Raw genomic sequence first — 13,458 nt, 5'->3', positions numbered from 1 at the left:
GTCATTTAATTTTTTGCTTTAAGTTATCTTCAAAACCACTAATTCTTTTCAACTGTAAATGTTTAAATACAAAGTTAACACTTCTGGTTAAAAAAAACCAATATGGCGTAAATTTCAAAGATGAGTCCTCAATCCATATCTTCGATGTAGAGTTTTAGATAGATTTATTAAAACGAAATAAAATCACTTAAGTACTTAAGTACTTAAAACATCTTTTGCATTACTAATTTATGGCCGCAAATACATGTTTATTCACAATCGGAGAGCTGATTTTCCACATTTACAAAGACCGTGATATTGTTTTTTACATTAAATGTACAAGCTCCTGATAAGATGAAGAGGCCTCACAAAGAGTTGTCCAAAAGGGTTCCTATGGATTATATTTTTCCCTTCGCCATTCATAAGCGTCTGGACTAGTTAGCATTGGAACCAATTCAAAGCTTGTCACTCATTCACACCCGCCATGGTATATTGCACGTTTTACATGCTGAAAAAGACTAGACCGAGTCGTGGGAATAGCCCCAAAAAGTCTTTCCTCTTCCAAAAAAACATGTTTTCTTGCTTCGTCAACCCCATCTGATAAATTTGTTCGATCTTACAACAAAACCACGTATCGTTTTATCAATGACATTATCAAATCCATATCTGGTGATGTTGGCTGATCAATCATCATTCTAAATGATAAAGTCACATCTTCAAACGCCATCCATGTCACCAACGCAGTTCCTTTTCCAGCAAACGTGTAATATCTCAATACCTAGTGCATTTGAAAGGTCATGGATAGATATATATCTAAAGCTTTTCCCACTTCCAAATGCAACCAAAGTTCGTCTGCCCCTATGTCACGGAATAGCGAAACAGCAATGACAGCAACATCAGTATCGACTGTTCGAGTCATGACTCATTTAAGTCTGTGGTTCACTGCATCAGACACATGCATCTTGATTCTAGTGTCAGCCTCTTCATGTGAACATGGTGCTTAAGTTGAAACATCATCATGTGGTGGATAACACAGAACATCCTCAGCATTTGTTGCTACAACTACCTTTTCCTCAAAATCTATTGAGCAATCTGCTGTGAATGAAAACTAAAAAGTTCTTTCTTATTGTCGTCATCTCTCAGAAAACTTTGCCATTTTTGAGGAATTTGTTTTGACCCTGGATTCGCCTGTGTATTCCCTTTCCCCTAAATGTAGCTCTTGCTTCTTGTAGCAGCTTGTAAACTACCGGTATTGTCTATGTACGCATCCGAGACTACATCCACTGTTGTTACAGTTTCAAGGTGTTTCATAACGAGTATGCTGATAGGGTATTATATCCTTACCTTAAAAAATACCTTCAAATTGTTACAGGAGTGGATGAAGTCTTGGATGCGTATGGCAGTTGTAGCAACAAATGCTCAGGATATTCTATCTTATCCACTACGTGAAGTATTTCAACTTTAGCACCATGTTCGCATTTAGAGGCTGACACTAGAATCATGGTGCATGTGTCTGATGCAGTGAAACACGAACTCAAACGAGTCATGTTTCGAACAGTTGTTACTGATAATGCTTTCATTACTATTTCGCTATTCCGTGACATAGGGGTAGACGAACTATGGATTGTGTTTGGGAGGGCAAAAAGCTTTGGATAAATATCTATCAATGACCTTTCAAATGCACTAGGCAATGAGTGATCACACAGACTTATTGTGATCCATGCCTTAACCGGTTGTGATATGGTTCTATGTTCGCTTGAAAAGGAAAAAAGACTGCGTGGGAGACATTGATGGCATTTGAAGATGTGACTTTAACATAAGGAATGATGATTGATCAGCCTAAATCACCGGGGTTTAACTGTAAGATCGCACAAACTTATTAGATGGGGTTAACATGGTTAACGAAGCAAGATAATAACTATTTGCGCAAAAGGGAAGGCTAATTGAGGCTATTCCCTCAACTTGGTCTAGTCTTTTCCAGCATGTTAAACGTGCAATATACTAAGGCAGGTGTTAAGGGGGACGATCTTGGAATTGGCTCCTATGCTACCCAGTCCAGGCGCTAATGGATGTCGAAGGGACAAAGAGGATCACTTTAAAAAAACTCTTTCTGAGGCCTCATCATTTTGTCAGAAGCTTGTACATTGTGGATGTAAGAAAGGATGCCGTGGTCGTTGTTAATGTAGAAAATCGGGTCTCCCGTGCACTGCTTTGTGTGCATGTGGTGCTGATTGTGAATAAACATGTATTTTTGGCCAAATAGTAGTAATTTTAAAAATGTTTTAGTACTTTTATTAGTGATTTTATTTTGTTTTAATCAATCTATCCAAAACTCTACATCGAAGATATGAATTGAGGACTCATCTTTGATATTTTTTTACCGGAAGTGTTAACTTTGTATTTAAACATTTACAACAGAATAGAATAAGTGGTTTTCAGGATAAATTAAAGCCAAAAGTTTAAGGACCAGCACAAATAAAAAATAACATTTTCTTTACATTTTGAAAAAAATTGAATATTAAAGTAAAAATTGGATATTTTATGTCCGCCATTTTGGATATTACCGGAAGTAAGGGTTTTAGAGACATATGTCTTATACATTGTATCCATGAGAAGCACAAAAGAAAGGTTCCTGCACAATGTAATGATAGTAGCAATACGTTAAAACACATTTCAATTACCCTCCCTAAAAAATAAGCTTATTTTAGTACAATGTCCGCCATGTTGGATTTTACCGGAAGTAGGATTTGAAGACATCTAATCTATATAATATATCCAAAACTAGTACATTACAAAGGTTTGTACCAAATATAATGATAGTAGCATGATAATAACACCTTTTTCACATACTAGCCATCGATATTTGGCTGATTTAGGTATGATGTCCGCCATTTTGGATTTTTTCGGAAGTGAGACATTTTTTTCAAATGCCTCCCTATCTGAAATAAAAGAGTAATAGTTGAGGAAGGTCTATGCAAAATTTCATGCTTGTAGCAGGATGTGCACAATTCGTCTGAAATATGCTTGTAGCCGCTGCACTATTTACTTTGTATGTGTTTAGTCAGTTTTAACGGAAGTTTACTACAAACGATTGTTAGTATACCATGTTATGTTTAACACACGTTATTACATGGTTGATCGTGATTTCACAAAGATAATTTTGCATCAATAGATATAAAAATCAGTTTATACCTAACCAGAGTTACACACTAGCTGAGTACAAAAGATATATTACACCCGATATTGTTTTCTGTGTTGATGTTCTCGTAATGCTCAAATTCTCATTTTTCTTGATATCATAGTACTTAAAAATATGAGAGTCTTTACGGAACAGCAGTATTGTAATATAATGACTAAATAAAAAATGAACATGCCCCAGCTTTAATCCATTATTCATATTCACTCAGGTACCTTGATACAGTCTGTGAATGTAACGTTCCATTGTGGTCCTGGCTAACATCAACACCCCTGGAAGAAGAAATAGTAACCTGTTCGGATCGGACTAATGTTCAGCTGTCAAGTCTTCAACCAAGCGATTTTGAAAATTGTATCTGCATGTATTTTTATTAATTTAAAAACATAAAAATTACTTTTATTATATAGATGACATTTATCACATTATGCATTTATCTGCGTAATTTAAAACCTATAGCTAATATGGAACATTCTATGTAGAGAATAAGTATAAGGTATTTCAATAAGGAGATGTGGTATGATTGCCAATGAAACAGCTTCCCGAATAAAGCGGATTTCTCAAAACCCATCTTTGTTTGATATACTATATTATTTGTCGATACTTTAGCTCAGAAAAATGGGATAGTTTCTCAATTTCGGACAACTCTGCTCATATTAAATTGGGGATTAACCGCGCTGAGGTACTTCAAACAACCAATGACCTATCATGCGTCATTTTTTTTATACAAAAATAGAGATATGTTAGCAATCTTGATTGTAAAAAAAATACATTTCTACTAATTATATACCAATATTTTTTAGACTGAGTTTCTGATTTCTAATACCGTTACATATTTTTAATATGACGATAGTTAATACAATTTTGATTAATGTAAACAATACTAAATTGCAATGTCAATCATCATAATATAAACATACTACTGATTATTTATACCGATACATTATTTTCAGTGAAAAGCACTCTAAATTAAAACCGACAATAAAATTAGTATCTGTTTTCATATACCGCTAACATTGGTGCCAAAAGTACTTCTTTTCATTCGAAAGCATGCAGCAGTGTTATAATTCAATAATCTTGGTTTCCCAGGATGCATTGTAATAAAAAAAAGATATTTGATGGCACCAACCGTGGTCTTTCTGTTTCTCTATATGCAAAAATCCTGGAGCGCCTTTTTAAATCGGTATATTTGATATTTGGAAGTGTATTTTCAGCAATATCAATAAAAGATTGCTTAATATTTTTTTTCGGGTATAAATAAGCACAACAAAATGCTTTCCGATATTTGACAAAACTAAAGCAGCAGTTTTAACATATCGTCCAAATGCAACAATGCCATATTAATTCTTAATTACAAATTCATTAATCCACGAACTTTCCTAGTCCTCCCACTAGCTACAAATCCTATGAATATTCTTTTCATTAGTCTTTAGAACTTTGATACAGTCGAAGCCGTCGAGGTCAACTAGTTAAACTGTTAAAATGTTCGCTCTCGTAAAAACATTCATATGACATTTCTTACTTGCCGTTTGGGGCATTTTTTGAGTATCTTTCTTTTATCTTCAACACAATGATCACACCACCGACCTACTTAAATCGTTAACACATTGGAGGCAAAAAGTAAAATAACAAAAGTACTAAACTCCAAGGAAAGTTCAAAACGGAAATTTCCTTATCAATGGCAGAATCAAAAGCTCAAACACATCAAACGAATGGAAAACAACTGTCGATCTGAACATGATCATTTTGTAATATATCATGTGTATTTTCAACTTAAAACCTTTGTTACTGAACGTCCCTTATGTTTCTGTCATAAATTCAAAATAATAAAGTGTTGGATCTAGAATTTTTTTTTGTGATGGCAGCAGACCTATTAATCATCGGAAAGAACTTTAAATCCGGTCAGTTTCGAACATTAAAAAAAAGAGATTTATAGAAATAATCTAGATTGACCCCATGTAATCAGAATTTTGTTTATAAAGAAAACATTGTCATAGCACACTAGATAATTAATATTGACATTATTGTAAATATTATAGATTCAACATCTCAATTGGCGGTTTCACAGCAAGAATCTACAACCTCTGGAGTTACAACAGAATTAACCCCATGTAAATATTGACGATACATTTTTATCACTAGTAAATGGTCATGATTTTTTGTGCAATTCTAAAAGATGCTAAGTATAATTTGTACACATTTAACTAACTGTCTTTTAGACCTTAATCCATATTATGTTGCTATTGTCAAAAATCTGTCGATTTCTCAAGTTTTTGCGCAAATAGCCAACACAGATAAACAACAGCCTTCAAAACACTGAAAAAACAAAAACAGATTCAGCAGCACGAATTCAACCAACAACTTACTTTGAAATATGGAAATCTGGAAGGGTCAGAAGTCAGATTCTGTTCTTCAAGGGCTACTGATCTCGTGTTTTATGTATAAATACATGTTCGTCTAAGAATGAGCGAAACCCAAGTTCCAAAAGTTGACCAAACAGCATAAGCTAAATTTGTGCAAACCTAATTCGGTAATGAAAATTGTGTTTTCATCTTAATTTCTAAGGCAAATCACCCTTGCGCTTGAATATATGCAAGTTCATATCCAAAAAATCATTTTCATACATATATAGTTGTTTGTTTTTCACCAAAATGTCGTTCATTTAGATTTAACTGGGTGTCATTGGTTCCAGGTGAAAGTACTTTCAGGTAATTTTTTATTTGTTGTTGTGTTGTCAACACTGATCGTCTGTTCAGTATGACATACAGAAATTGCTGAGGACCATTGACGAACTATTCGCTTACGAAGGCCAAGTGATTGAAATGTATCCCATGTACTTTGCCAAATAAGCTTAAATTTCAAATAATAACCCAGACGTATATGCAACAATTTGAGAATCGTTTAAATTCTTTTGAAATTTTGATACATTGTAGCCTTTGTCGAAAGACACATGAAGATATATATTGATTGTTCATTTAGTTTCAAGCAGAACTTATTGTCGTTTATTGAAAAATACTGCATTTGTATGGAAAATCAGATCAACTGTTAATTTGACAGTCATTAAGTCATGCTAAATTACTGAAATCTTCACAATTTTCGCTTTTGAGTTAATTTTTAAACGGTTTCCGTCTTAAATGGACGTGGCCGCATGTGTGTGCATTCCTAATATTTAAATGTAAGTTGTATTTGATGATAATACATAACATATTTAAAGGTTGAGGATGAACACGGATGCGGCCACCTTCATTTTTGACAAAAAAACATCTGAAAAGTGACATATTATGGCATATTTGACAGATTTTTTGATATTTCAGCTTGAGTTTGAGCGTTTTTAATTACTAAATCAGTTCAAATCTTTCACATAGATTAATTGAATGTACTAAAGTAGCCACTTAAGTGTTTAAAAAGTGTCCAAAATCTTTCTTCAGATGAACCTGAAATTTGGGGCCAAAATCGGCCCTTACCGGACCTAATCCTTTATTGTTTTGATAGTATATAAAATGTCTTGTTGCTAAATTTGTCTTCTTGTCGCTAATTAGTGAGACAGCTTACCGTGACGGAGGAGGCATTAGGTTGGTATCGGGTCCGTTTACTCCCAAAACACATTCGTATCCTATACGTTTGCACCGAACACGTTCGCCCCCAGGTTCGTTCGCATCCTATACATTCAAACCCTATTTTTATTCAAATACATGAAAGATAATTGTTTTAACAGCGTGATCCCTTATGTTCGTATGTATTTGGACACGTATGATACACAACAACGCCAAACATGGTAGAGGGTCTCGAAATTTCAAATCAGCAGAAACATAAGAAATGATCAGATTTTGTTATATTGTATTTCTATCTAAAATTTCATATTTAAAAAAATACTTTCCTCAAAGTTATCGTTGACTCCCTAACAAAATTTTGGTAACTGATTTTGCGTGTTTAAACTAGGTATACTTACGTAAATAATAATAGAAACACAAGTTACTGATTCTTCAGCGTAAACTATCGAACAAACATTGCAGCAAATTTTTTTCTATCTTAAGTTTGATGTGTATGAATTTGTCAAAATGTTAAAATTTCTAATTGGTGCAAGAATGGTGCAGTGGTCAAAATGTAGGAAAATCATCCAAATTTTTTTTAGCTTATTTTCACGATTATGACGTTATTTGCACCAACCATTGTGACGTCATGAAACCTTTTTTTCTTAGATAGAAATTCAGTCTTTTTAAATCATTGACTCATATTCTAATAATTTATGGAAAAAAATCGGCTCGATTTAAACTTTTATTATTTTTCAAATCGGGGGCTATTCTAGGTCATTATAACCCCTAATCCTTTGATTTCTTTTTGTTTCTCTCACTTTTGTGGCTATTCTAGTTGTTATGCACACGCTGTCTTCCCTTTTCATTATAACTGGCCACCAAGATAACTGAATGATGAAAAAAGAAACATTCAACAGCATATAACCTTATGATACAATATCTACATTGTAATGTTACATACATCTAGGGCAATGTTTGAAGCTTAAGCTAACAAGGCGAAAGTCCATGTGGCCATTTACCATCACTTAGCCTATGTTAAGATACAGTTTTAGTCATAATCACATAAAACTACTGATAAGAAATTGTGCACCGATTGGCTTTCACATCATATTGCTATTACTTTGAAGTGTACATAAAAATTATATTAGCTGAATATAATGACTATACACATTCACAAGTGTGCAAATAACGAAAATGACTCTTTCTCTTCTAGTTTAGTTTGAACATATTCTATTGTTCAAAAAGGACAAATGAATTAGACACAAGTTTTTAGTTTTACCTCTGAACTAGCTCTTTTAAGGAGCCTACACGAACCTTAAATTTTCCTTCTTTTAACCTTAGAAATTAAGATAAAAAAATAGTTTTGAATACCATGTTAACATTAACACATGTAAATTATGCAATGAAATAAGTTGTAATCCGTTGTTTATTAATGAATGTATGTCCGATTCTTATACGGACCTTTACTTAATTATGTATCTATGAATATTTAAATATTAAAGGCGAAAATTGAATATATTCAAAAACTGTCAAGGAGTTTTTAACGAAATATGAACTGAAAACTGAATCTTTGGCTTTCAAATTATTTCATTTAACGGTCTTTGTGAAGATTTTGATTTGGTGGTTTCAACAAGTTGGAGTTACCAAAGAAAAAACAACAAGTAAATAAAAATGCTATATTATGGTATGACTATGGCTGTGTGTTTACGGAGTGTATTCTTACACAATGTATTCAACAACTACCAGTTGTCTTCATACCTTTAACCTGATTTTAGAAAGTTTGCTTAGAAATTTCCTTATAAATATCTAATGACATACTTTACGACTATCATAGGAATATCCAAAGATACGCCGTTAACTGCAAAATCGTCGGTACCAAGTCATGATGATGACAGCTGGAATCAGCGCCTGGAATCGGAATTGTGTGTTTTTTTATCACATAATGTCTTGAATTTCCTTGCGCTGAATATAAAACGACCACATTGTTTATTTTTCTAATTAATTTTTTTTTCAATACAACTCGTACTTAGAAAAAGTCATCCCTCTTAAGAAAACAGAAAAAAAGACATGCATTAGAATGTTCTTGATTAAGAATATTTCATTTTTTGTTTTGAATGAATATGATTTATTATTTTTCATAACGTCATTAGCCTTTTTTATATGACACATTTGTCAATTGTTAAATGAAGATGCAGATGGGGACAATACTAGTAAACATCTCTACTGTTAATTCGCTGCAACATCTTTTGACCGAGACAACAATTTCATTATTCAATAATCACTCAGTAAATTATTTTATTAAAAAATGCAACCTAACGTCTTTCTTTGTGTCGATTTATTCTCATATGTTTTACATGATTCTTTCCGATTGTGAATAGGGTTTAGAAATTTTACTTGTAATGCGAAAATGTATCGCTCTAATCTTTATATGATTTTTTATTTCATTATTGCAGATACTGTCCTATTCGGTTTAGTTTCTGGAATTGTAGGATTGTTAATTATAATTGCAGCTGTTATTTTGTTTATACAGTAGGTGCTTATTAATAATAGTCTATAGATTGCATTTCTGTAAATATAGACAATGCAATTTCCCATAGGATCTCCCTTTGCGCTCAAACTGTGACAATTTTACTATGAAGTTTCGTGAAAAATTATATCCTAGAATGAAAAGTTGATATGCACTTCTATTTTATTCAAAGGTTAAAACATAGGGCTATGCTGCATATTTTCAACATTTATATGGCCCGAACTTGTTCGAGTTTAAACTTATACTAAAATTCCGAACTACACATACCTTTATTTTTTGCCTACTTCAAAATTCAAGTTTTGCAAGTGAATAGACGGTATAAAATGGTTGTCATTTATCAATAATTGAACAAAAGTGAAGATGAATAATAAACATTCGATAAAAAACGGAAGAATATTTTTTTAAGGAACAAAAAAATCAATCCATCAAAAAAAGGATAACACCATGGATAAAACAGAAGTAAAACGAGAATACAGCTAACAACTTTTAAAACATTACAGACAAAACAAAACGTAAGGCATCACAAACTTAACCAAAAAGCCGTGTTTAACCAATCTTCTCTGGAAGAGTATGTATTCCCTATTCCAATGTTGATATCTCGTGTTGTTCAATGTATCTGTGAATTGTGTATGTATAAATGGATAATAAATTGATATGAGGTAAAGGGGAGATACTAACGCGCAATAAACAACATGTCAAACAAACCTTTGATAACGTAAAATTACCTTTCCGGAACACTTGAGATCACCCTCAGTTTTTGTTGCTGTATGTATTGCTCAGTCTTTAGTTTCTATGTTGTGTTTTGTGTACTATTGTTTGTTTTTTGGTCGTTTTTTTTTCTTTTTTATCCATGGTGCCGTCAGTTTTTTTTTACTTATGAGTTTGAATGTCCTTTTGGTATCTTCCGCCTCTCTTGTTTATTTTGTATATTCACTTAAGTAGGTGTATATTTCATCTGATCATAAGCTTGATGTGTTAATTTTCTTCATTCGTTAATTATTTTTCTCGACTGATCAGTTATTGTTAAATAGCATGTATAATTAAAGGGTGCCGCTTTGTTGATGTAGCCAAACGCACCAGTGTCAGCTATTGTAATCGCTTTTTTGTCTCCACTGTCGATCGTTGTTCATCGTCTATCTGAATCCGTTAACGTTTGCAAAGATATTTCCTCTGAAACTTCAAGTGACGGCACCAAAATCTGATCATAACTATCCTTAATGCATCTTGTTTAGAAATTGTGCCAAATCAAAATGGAAGGCAACCAATATCGTGTCCGAGGATAAAAGTAGTGATATCATAGGGTAAACTGCAAATAGTATATTTTTATCGAAAACTCGGTTTTGCATTTATAGCAATTATATAAAAGAAATATATTCATTTCAAAATCTATTATTAAGAAGAGATCTACAATTACACCTAAGCAAAATGGAATGAGTTATTATCTGTAAAAGACTAGATTTTGGACAACAAAATTTCCTTCAGATCCAATATTATTTTTGCATGGTATTATATATTTTTTTATGATTTTATTATTAGTTTTAAGTTGATGTCGGCTGTGGTTTATCTGTTTGCTTGTGTGTAGCTAGCAATGTTATCAAATTTCGTATGCAAAAGATGAATTTGATTGTTCAATCATCAAAGACTAAATAATGTTTCAACATATATCAGATGTAAACGTAATTCCCATATGTGTTTAGGAAAATACGTTAAATGTTAATTTCATGATAAAGAATTACAATTAGCAATTTTGTTTTGACAGGCGAAGATCAATGTTGAAGAATTGCAGAGACCATTCAAAACAACGAGATTTAGCAGTGTATGAAAATGAAATCCGATTGCCGAATACAGTCTACCAGGATCTGACTCTTGTCCGAGAAGACAATCATTCACCATATGATGTCGTACATTAGTCCAGTGCGTAGTAGTGATCAACAGTCAAGCCACAATTTTATTTTCATTAAACATTACTCAAACGTAAATGTGGACTTCATACTTAAAGGACGGAAGGATAAACATGTTCTGTCCACTCGGCCGTCTGCACCCTGCAAATTGTGTCGCACTTTCCAATGACCTACAAACCAGAACCTCCGGTAGCTTCATATCAGACTTCATTTGTGCATGGTTCGGTGTCTTTCCATAATCATCATTCAACAACTTTCTGTTAACCGTAACTGAATATTTATATAATGCCTATCTATGAAATAATCGTCTAAGAATCGTTATCTACAAATCATGCTATCCCGAGGACTGCGTTCTCATATCCACTGTTCGTCAACTTACTGTTTACCGTATACTTATAGATGGTATCAATTGTCAGCGTTAGGTTAACGTTCATCTTGCTCTTTCAAAATTACAATCGGAACTCTTATATACATTATATACTTAGATAGGAGTTATTTTCTTTCAGAACGATAGGTCATTCTTTCGAAGAATCAACCTGGACGATACCATGTTTCAATGAAATATGCTTCAAGGCATAAAATAATGACCAATGACCTGTGTGATGTCATTATTTTCTTTGATAAAAATGCAAACTTTAATTTACTTCAACATTTAAATGGTATGATAGTTTGTTGTTGCCAATTGGCGAATTTATTTTTTAAAGTTCCATCTTTGATAGATTTAACAAAAAATCGTCATTGACGCGCATTTAAACTTTAAAAACAAATAATGTGAAGTTTTGCTAATTTATCGCTACAGTAAAAGTATATTATCATATATGTGAGATGAAAATCTTATAAATGCACAATGAATAGTAAATTATACTGTGACCTACATGCATTGATATTCGTTTTCGTGGACACGCCACTGCAAATAGAAAAAAACCATAGCAACCCCTTCAATAAACTAAGTTGGTACAACAAATTATACTTACAAAGTGACTTGTATTTTGCATTCACCGTTATCGGGTGGTAACAATTCATGATCATTTGTGTCTTTCTTCATGCAGTTACAGTAATAACTTTATTGTGTCTTAATAATGATTTCAAACGTTTATATCTAGATAATTAGTGAGCTTTATTTCACTTTCGAAATGAGCCGTAGGGCGTATCAAAACCTGAACGGATCAGAAAGGAATATCCCACTTTCGTGTGGTCGGTAAAATAGGACGCTTATTCTGCAAATCTTTGCAAAAAATGATATTTTTTTGACGGTATATAAGTCAGATAATGCATATTATAAGGTTTTTCTTGTCGTAGAACACACCTCGGGGTGTCAGGATTGCCCAAAGAAAGACATCCTTACGGTCGGTCTTTCGTTTGATCAATCCTGACACCCCTCGGTGTGTTCTACGACAAGAAAAACCTTAAAATATGCATTATCTATAACTTAAACAAATAACAGCAATTTATTCTGCACAGAGGCGCGAAAATGTAGTTGAGGAAACGTGGCATAAAAAAATCTCCATTACAGCATTGTTCGAAATAATTACTCGCGATTTTATTCATTACAGTTAAAGGACTAGATCTTTATAGAAATATAGAAAAGTGAAATTCATAATCATCTCGACTCGACGAAGTCGCAAATGCGGGACTTATGCCTACTTTTACCGGTGGGAATGTATTCAACAATGTATTCTGTTTAAATAGAACCTCTAGTGGTAGACATCTTAAATTGTATAATCATCGACACTACTCATTTTCATGGAGATTATTTGGCCCAACCCCCTAAGTTTAGGTCTATTGACTTTGAAACGTTTGCTTAGTTTAGTAGATGAAGTTTGTGATTCGGTCAGTTGACCAGAACCATTCAGATAAGTTAATGGTCATTGGTATGCTTTTATATTAGCATTAGTCCTGCATCTTCATGGTTCATTGACTTTGAATCTTCTGCAAAGCTCAAATTTTGATATTGCCATTTTAATTTTCACCTTAGCATTTTACTTTCAAAATAACATAAAAGTGATACATACCTCTGTGTCCACAGTTTATTTTAATATAGATAATGAGTTTGTGTAAATGGTTATCATAGAATATACCGATGTAAACTATATTTCAAGAGACAAAGAGGCTGTGATATGTCTATCATCTCTTCACGATAAATATGTTGTTGTTCCTGCGGACGAAGCTTAAAATAATATTGTCTTTGTATATAAATCGTACTACATCGAGTGTCTTGTAAAAGAATAAGGAATAAATGAGCACTCAGGTAATCCCACATATAAAGACATATCATTTGACAAGGATGAGATTTTGACGAATCATATGTCCTTCATGGCTTCAATG

General features: G+C 33.0%; 1 protein-coding gene and 1 long non-coding RNA gene across 5 annotated transcripts in view; one reads left to right on the top strand and one right to left on the bottom strand.

Annotated features, from left to right (window-relative positions):
- LOC127739083 (cytochrome P450 2C29-like) overlaps window positions 1–13,458 on the bottom strand; it is a 480,581-nt gene that overhangs the window by 274,550 nt on the left and 192,573 nt on the right. The gene's annotated exons all lie outside the window — the stretch shown is intronic.
- Window positions 8,342–11,965, top strand: LOC127739097 (uncharacterized). The gene is made up of 3 exons (XR_008000285.1): window positions 8,342–8,366; window positions 9,159–9,234; window positions 10,992–11,965. It is a non-coding gene; the product is annotated as an uncharacterized LOC127739097 (long non-coding RNA).

This window comes from Mytilus californianus, unplaced genomic scaffold (assembly GCF_021869535.1).
Source record: "Mytilus californianus isolate M0D057914Y unplaced genomic scaffold, xbMytCali1.0.p SCAF_4, whole genome shotgun sequence".
Taxonomy (NCBI): Eukaryota; Metazoa; Mollusca; class Bivalvia; order Mytilida; family Mytilidae; genus Mytilus; species Mytilus californianus.
The sequence above is the reverse complement of the archived record's forward strand: the minus strand, read 5'-3'. Positions and strand labels throughout refer to the sequence as shown.